At 35.7% G+C, this 8,858-nt stretch overlaps 1 protein-coding gene and 1 pseudogene across 1 annotated transcript in view; both read right to left on the reverse strand.

Moving 5' to 3' along the window:
- Nucleotides 1-304: 304 nt before the first annotated feature.
- Nucleotides 305-8,858, reverse strand: part of LOC112509752 (ras-related protein RHN1) — a 16,041-nt gene continuing 7,487 nt past the window's right edge. Inside the window, exon 8 of the mRNA XM_025114891.1 lies at nucleotides 305-541. The gene's annotated coding sequence lies outside the window, so the exon portion shown is untranslated. The remainder of the gene's footprint in view (nucleotides 542-8,858) is intronic.
- LOC112509742 lies at nucleotides 708-4,571 on the reverse strand (annotated as a pseudogene).

An 8,858-nucleotide genomic window follows, 5' to 3' on the forward strand; every position in this document is an offset into this window, starting at 1 on the left:
AGGGTGATTCAAGATCTGGTGCAAGGGGAAGTAGGTGGTAATTAAAGCAACCCTGTGGCATGTAATCAGTGCATGCATAACTTACAACATTGTGCCTGGTTGATGTGTTGAACTGATGCTATGTCATCACGAATGCACTTTTCTAATGGTTTGCTCAACTCACGTAATTTTCTTGCACATTGTAATTAAAGGTTTTTTAGGCAAAATTCAGTGACGTATTAGACTGCCTCAGAAAAAGAATGCGTGTTTACTTTTGGTAGGTTTGTTTAAATCATACCCATTGGAGTCGCCAGAACCTGTCCTCTCACAAACAGAGTGAAAAAAAATAACAGATAAGAATGGATCCCATATGCATCTCAACTATCTGCTAAAACACCAACACAGTCCCATCCTTATACAGATACAAGTCATTTGCACAGCATTTACAAATTACAAGTTTCAAACACCAATCCCACCATTACGCTCTTTACCACACACTCCCAATTTCCACGAATTGTAGCCCGGCTTCCATGCCCGTATCATTATTAGTGTTAACACATACCTGCCATCAGGATTGCATCCCAAGTGTCAGAGACCCAATCTGTACTTTTAAATTCAGGGTCCAGGTTTCATCTAAGGAAAGTTACTTTATCTATCAGATTGCTTGTTTATATTTAATCATCCAAAGGTTCATGGGTTGGCTTGGCATAGTATATTAGATATCACCATAACCAACGAGAACAACTTGCAGCCTCTTATTGATATCAATTTCCATGCCATTCCAGTAAGTGTTTCAGTGGCATATGTGCATAAGAAAAACCAACTACACAAGATATCAATTAAGAATTTAAGACATTACTTATGAACAGCATGACGCAGCACGAGCTCCTTCTGCAGGTCTGTCAACAAGGACCATCCCCGCTGGATTTTGATTTGGCTGAGCTCTCGGCAGTCTCTTGGCTGTTTCAAACACAACAATGCGCTCTCAGATGATAAGATTAAAGCAAGACAAGGCTTAATAAACCACATTTGTCATCCAAGGATGGAAAACCGAGAAAAAAGAATGAAACACAGGCAAAATATTGTTAACAACTCTAATCATGTATTTGTCAAGATCTACAGATGAATCATGCATGTATGGTTCAACACTTACCCTGCACTAGAATGGCTATGGCAAACGGATATCTAAATGATGCCATGGATGATAAAATTACACATTATGAACATTCAAACAGATTGAACTTGACCATATCAATAATTCAAATAGGGGTTTGTATTTGAAGAATGTGGGGTAAATTTTAACTTAAAAAGTGGAAGTAACCAGCTCCATTAAATTTCAAAGCTTCCCAACAAAATTGTAGACATACCTATTTCATGAAATACATCATTAACATTGGCAGCAGTTTTAGCGGATGTCTCCATGAAGAAAAGACCATTCTCCTCGGCATAGGCGCGTGCCTCCTGCACGGTTAATAAGCATGTGAGTAGCTTACATCTCAACTCGGATGATACATTTTAATGGCATAGGATATATACACTTGTACGCAAAAAAAAAACCGGATTCCATATGTTTATAATTGCAAGGTAAAGAAGATTGCTTGTTTAAACATTGGAGAGAATATGCACGATTAGAAGCTTCTATTGCAAGGTAACCATCGGCATAAATTTTAAAAGCTAGCATGTTATTTTTAAATCTGTAAGTGTCCTAATTTATCTTTTATATTCACAGTGACCAGAGGTTAAAACCTAGACCAAGCTTTCTTCTACAGAATAACAAATATACTCACTCCAGAACGCTTCCTTTTTGGGATGTCCTGATAGAATTACTAATACATCCATTTCTTGGACATTGTAAAGCTAAACCACCTATATACCCAGATAGCAATCATCATGAAAGTAGTGGTGATTTATTTGGTATAGAATATGTAGTTTATTTTAAATTTTAGGAGATAAACATAAGAGTTTTTAGTCATATGGTTGGTAAATTACTGGCTAATAAATTCTATGTAATGTCTAATGTTGCAACTAGTACTGGGCTGATGGTGTGGGCACAGATTTGTATGAATCACAACTAGCCACAGTTAAAAGTCCAAGCAATTGTGCAAACTAGAAAAAAATGCATTAAATGGGAGCATTTCTTTTCAAAAGATAATCAGCTATCTTACTCTTCAAAGAATGAGAATTTCTCACCCCTAACCACATTTTTTATAAATTTCTTCTATTTTCAGTTGGTTGTCTTTCACACATTAATAATACAAGACAACGAAGGGCACATAGGCATATGTGAGAGATACTTGTGGAATTTAGCCACTCCGAAAAATTGGTTTGTTGGATCCATAATATCAACTTTCAAATGGTTAGTGTCATCAGGGTCATAAAGAACAGGTAGTTGATAATATATCATTCTCTAGCATACAGTGACAACGAAGTGGAATGCACAAACTAGGAAAAGAAATGCTTATTTGAATACCACTCAAGGAAAAGTTTACATGGACTAAAAGAGATACAAATAATAATGACATATCCAGCAACAAGCCAATTGAGTTTAAGCTCTCGGGGAGAATTTTATATCATGTCATAATTATCCACTTAAAATTTGAAAAGCATAGAGGGGCTGCAAGAGAACAGATTTAAACATAAGTAAATAGAATGTTCCACTTAACAACAGAGGTTGAGCAACATGCTATTTGGGTTTGAGATATGTAGACACCAAAAAGATAAAGGGGCAACAACTATTCTATAAAGATTCTGAGTTTTCCTTCTAAAATCATAAATCCTAGAAATCAGTTTCATAAGAGTAAAAAATTGGAGAAAGATGCATACTTCTGTTGTCACTTTCCTCTTCTCTTCCAGATCAGCTTTGTTACCAGCAAGTGCCATTACCATATTAGGATTGCCTGTACCAGCCACACATTAAAATATAACTTAGTTCAAGAATTGACAGAGTGAAAAGAAGCTTAGAATTATAGAATTGATAGCAATCATTTAGCAGAAAACCAAGCAAGGGGTTCCCTTTCTTCTATGCAAGTACACTTGCAAGATTTTTGGATGATCTAGATCTTTCTTCTACTATTATTTAGTGTTTTAGTCATGAAACAAAAACATAAATGATATCAGCTCACCTTGTTTGTGTAATTCTTGCACCCACTTTTTAGCCCGTGTAAAGGAATCCTAAAAGTAATCAAATAAAACAGCTAGTAAATTAAAATTTTCAAACACGTCGGCAAGAAAGAAAAACTACAAAGTATTATAAAACCATCCAAACCAGGTAGCTTTTGCATTAAACTTTTTGAATTTTATTTACTTATAACAAGTGATCCAGGTGGCTGAGCATTCTACAGGTAGCATGCAATACTTGAGCAAAACATGGATGCAATTATAAGAGGCAATACAAGGCCAAACCCCAATTAGAAACTGGAAATCCAAAAATAACTACAATGGTTTGAAACAAGTGAAAGTCAAAACAGAAACTGAGATGATTGCAGGTTGACAAGTCTGATGTGTCAAATTACTACTCCAGTCCCAAAATAAGCGTCCACAAGAATTAATAACTACATTCCCATTTACCCATAATTCATCATAAACTCGGACATAATCCCATATTAAGTACTTATGTTACAATGAAACTTTTAAAAACTAAGAGAGAAAAGAAAAAATACACACTAGCACACCAATACTCCCATCCCAACCACAAGGGTTGGGGATGTGGTGGAATAAGGGTTCGATTCCAGATGAGCACAACAATCTCTTAGTCAACAATCTACAGCAAATTAACTGATACAAACTGTGGTAGTTCCAGGTTCAAGAAGCAATATGACACAATACACTAATCAGCTCTCTAAATTCCACATTAGTATCCAGGCAAATCTCATAACACCAAAACCAGATGTAAACCAGATTCTAGTATGCTTAAATTTAAGCACATGAGAATAGTACCGCGCTGGTGATGTCGTAGACAATAATTGCTGCTGCAGCGCCCCTGTAGTACATAGGAGCCAAACTATGATACCTTTCTTGACCTGCAGTATCCCAGATCTCGAATTTCACCGTCGCATCATTCACCGCTAGGGTTTGCGAAAAAAACGCCGCTCCGATCGTCGATTCCTTTGTCCACAACAACCATACAGATGAAATCAATAACCAAACCCATACAACCATGATGAATATCAAACCCTAGAAAGTCAACGTCAAATGGAGAAGTCAATAGAACCAAAAATTGAACCTGGAATTCTAGAAATTGGCCTTTGACGAATCGCAACACGAGACTTGATTTACCAGCTCCCATGTCTCCAAGCAAAACCTAACAATCATCGCAGGTTAAAGTTTGAAACAAAAAGGTAAAAGAAATGAAGAGATTAGAAAAGTGACGATGAAGGAGTTGAGTTACCAATTTTGCATTGAGATTATTGTGTCCGATTGTGGCCATATTGATACAATCGATGGTGGTGTTTCCGCAAATAGGGGTTTTTGTTTTGCAGCAGAGCCGAGAGACGTGATCTGAATTCTGAAACACGGTTGGGGAAGATGACGGTGGATATTGAAAATGTGGCGCAAAAGCAAGAAAACTCCAATAACTATTGAAGTCTACGCATCGACCGACTTATTATTTGCTTTTACTATTTGATGCTTACCAAAAATCTTTCTTTAAAATATTTAATTATTGTATTTTTTTAATAATCATCTTTTATTTATGGTATTGATTGATTCATAAATTTGGACATTCTTTCAAGAATTTCATCGCCATTACTAATCATTTTTTTGTTTCATAAAATTTAGTGACATTTGAATCGATAGATTTTTCAACTCGGAAATCTGTAAAAACACCATCTTTAACAGATTCTTTTAAATAGAAGTTTTAGAGATTTTTGTTTTAACAGATTCTTCAAAACTTTATAAAGTTGGCAAAGATATTGATGCAAAAGGTACATAGGAATTGTAATGAAATTGTGATGAGTCGTTGCAAAGAAGAATGTGTTGATGGGTACATTGGAATTGCAATCCTTTGTCTTTGATAGTATGGTATGGTTGGTTTTATACAGACAACATATTCGCAAACTTAATTAATTTGTTTTAAGATATGGACAAGGATCTGATCCTTCGAGTTACATGGCCCACAAACTCATGGACAAATTCAAGTTGGTCCTTAGGCAAGTTAATTAGTCGCATTTAGTTCAAGGAATCAGCCTGCATCTTCGTCGTCATCAAGAATTATACCTGGTCGATGAGCTTTTGGATCATGTTTTGATGGTTATTTAAGTTCTTGTATCCTTCTAGAAATCATGTTCTGTTTGAACGCAAGTGTTGATCATGATAAAATGTCTGATTGAGGTAAGTGTTGGTCAAAATGATTTTTATTAAGTGTTGACCTATATAAAATGACCATTACATCCTTTTATTTAAAAGAATATGATTGAAATTTGTTGTTTACTATCTATTTTTTATTATAAAATTTATTGTTTATCAAGAACTTTACATATAATTTTAATCATTAAAAATCATTTTTTTACCTAACACAAGAATATATTACATTATTATTAACTTAAAAAGACAATTTAAAACACATAATAATTTTAACCATTCAAAATCACATTTTTTTAGTTGAGAAAACACAAATCCTCAAAACTCTACTTTGACATTAATTGACATCAATCTTGATTTGCAACCGGCAACTAAAATGACCAAACTAAAAATCACTTCTCAAACCCAATTTCAAAGCGCAAGAGAGTCAACAAGCTACCTCTCAAACCCATTCCAAAAAATCCAAAGAAAACCAAAACGTCACCTCTCAACCCCAATTTTCAAAACTTCAAGGTTAAATCTTTCTTGAACATCGAGCATTAATCCTAAAGGCGTTCATGGAGGATTAATGTTCAAGAAAGATTTAGCTTGTGATAGGGATGATGGCAACAACAATGGATGATTAACTCTGTCTCTTAAGAGAACAGTCAGAGGTACACTGTGTGATCAGAGATTTTATTTGTGTTAGGGGTCGTTTACTAAGCTCTTAACACATCTTATCGAATAAGAGGTTCTTATTTGGATAAGAGGTTGTGTGTTTACTAACACTCTGACTGTAGATAGTGTGATGACCATGGTACCTGAAATGACAAGTTTAGAATAGTAATTTTAAATTAAAACAAAGAGAAACGACGTAAGGGTTTAATATTCTTTTTCATACAATCAGCATTTAATACAGAATGTTTGATAAACAATAGTTATTAGTGAACACTTATCCGGGTCAGATCTCTTATCCTAATCAGAATTCTTACCCGAGCCAGCGCTTACTCAAAGTTTTTGGTAAACATTTTGACCACCTGTTTTTCTCCCTCGAACAAGATAAGTATAAGAGTTTATTTTTATTTCATTTCATTTTTATCTTTTTTTCCTTTTTCATAAAAATATAAATGATGAAAATTAGTACGCCATTACAAAAATTAAATGGTTTAAATCATATTTATAGACTATCATAAGTCAATATAGGTTGAACCAATTATTATTCCAAATACTGAAAATAGGTTTTTAGCAAGCGTGCACTATGATAAATTCTTTTTTATGCTTTTGCTTTTAAAAATTGCACAAAAAACATCGTTTTAGATTATATATATATATATATATATATATATATATATGTTTATTGTCGTTCAGGGTTTCCATTTTAGTCTCACGTTGTATTAAGAATGCATTGTGTGCTTAACGTTTTGTTTGAAAATTTTATATTGTGGGTATTTTTTAACTTGTTCGTTCAGGACGTGAAAAATCCAAGATCTTGAGTTGGTGGTAAAGCGAAGATGGTGTATATGGTTTTTTTTTTTTTTTTGGCATGCATGCAATCAATGCAAAAAGAGGGAGGAAATTGCTTCTTTAATCCACCAAAAGCGGGATTGGTTAAGAATCATGGGGATGTAGTAGAAAATTTTATCCACCCAAGTTCGAATCCAGATCCCCTGTAATTATGGAGGTTCACCTGCAATAACTTTATGTTATTTGTGGTCGCCCTAGTTATTAATCGATTCATATAAACTGACCCGAAAATTGTACATTCACTCAAAAAAGAAGTAGTAGATTGTGTTTGGTTTTGGAATCATGCTTCATTGCCCTTCTCGGCATTGCTAGCTACTTGATACATTTATACAAATAAAAATCTCATGTCTCATATTCTCACGTTCTATTCATGTCAACCAATCATATAAATAGAAGATAATATAATTCAACAAATTTTAAATATATAAAAGTCAGATGTCTTAATTTCGTTAATGAGACGGGAGATTTCTGAAACTACAAACTTTAATTGATATGCCGGATTCAATTAATGTGTGTAAAAGAACAGATTGAAGTGTACTCGTAAGTGAAAGGCTAGCACCTTCTTGATGTCCATAAGCCGGTTCTATGACAAACAAATCATGGACGGTGTCAGTGTGAATGCTCTTATGCGGTTTCTTCAAGGAAGTATGTATGGTCCCTACTCTTTTATAAATCTAACTCCTGCCAATGAGGAATTGGTTGAGGTTCAGACCACAAGAAGTCTCATGGAAGTGGCTATTGAGGCTAAAATAATTGCAACTCTCTTTAAAGGTGCATCTCTCTCTATATCTCTCTCTCTCTCTCTCTCTCTCTCTCTATATATATATATATATATGTGTGTGTATATTGAAAGTTTGCAAAACTCGATACCTTCATCATTAACAGAAAATCCCTATATATAGGGTATGTACAAAGAAACCCTATCGGCTATGATTAATGATAAATATAAATCAAATCCGTAATTATCTCTAACTAATATAATCGTAATTATCTCTAACAATATAATCGTAATTATTTTTAACTAATATAATCAACCGGCTAAGACTCCCCCGCAGTTTGAGCGGGAGTAGAGCAAACGCTCAAGCTGGATCGGAATGACTCGAACAACTGTCGTGGGAGGCCCTTGGTAAAAATGTCAGCGTACTGTAGAGAGGAAGGCACGTGAAGAACGCGAATGTGTCCAACTCGAACTTTATCCCGAACAAAATGAATGTCAATCTCGATGTGCTTGGTTCGCTGATGTTGAACTGGATTATCAGATAAGTAAACGGCAGACACGTTGTCACAATAAACCACGGAAGCTAGCCGAAGAGGAAGCTGTAATTCGAGGAGTAAATTGCGAACCCAAGTGGCTTCTGCGACAGCATTAGCCACGCCTCGATATTCCGCCTCGGCACTAGATCTGGATACGGTCGGCTGACGTTTAGAAGACCAAGAAATATGATTATCACCAAAGAAAACACAATAGCCGCTAGTGGATCTTCGAGAATCAGGGCACCCACCCCAATCAGCATCAGAATAAGCCACCAGAGAAGTAGTAGTGGAACGAACGATACGAATACCATAATCAATCGTCCCCTGTAGRTATCGTATAATTCGTTTCAAAAAAGCAAAGTGAGGCTCATGTGGCTCATGCATGAATAAGCAGACCTGCTGAACAGCATATGAGATATCTGGTCGTGTAAACGTTAGGTATTGCAGTGCACCAGCTAGACTGCGATACAAAGTGGGATCATGGAAAAGAGGACCATCCGTAACACTGAGTTTGGCATTGAGGTATTAGGATAGCAGGCACATCCAAACACACGAAGATGATCGTATGTGGGGTGACGYAGGTAAAGGGCGAAGGTTGGAGTAAAGTAATTAAGGCGTTTGGAAGGTAGTATGTTGTGGAGATAGGTGGCTGTGTGGAGGGCCTCAACCCAGAAAGTGGGGGGGAGATGGGCATGAATGAGAAGGGAACGAACGATGTCGTTCAGACGACGAATCATTCTTTCGGAGCGGCCATTTTGGGAAGAAGTTTGTGGGCAAGAAAAACGAAACAAAAAGCCATGTTGTTGGGCAAAACTTTTGAAAGC

This window comes from Cynara cardunculus, assembly GCF_001531365.2.
Source record: "Cynara cardunculus var. scolymus isolate 2C chromosome LG 1, CcrdV1, whole genome shotgun sequence".
Taxonomy (NCBI): Eukaryota; Viridiplantae; Streptophyta; class Magnoliopsida; order Asterales; family Asteraceae; genus Cynara; species Cynara cardunculus.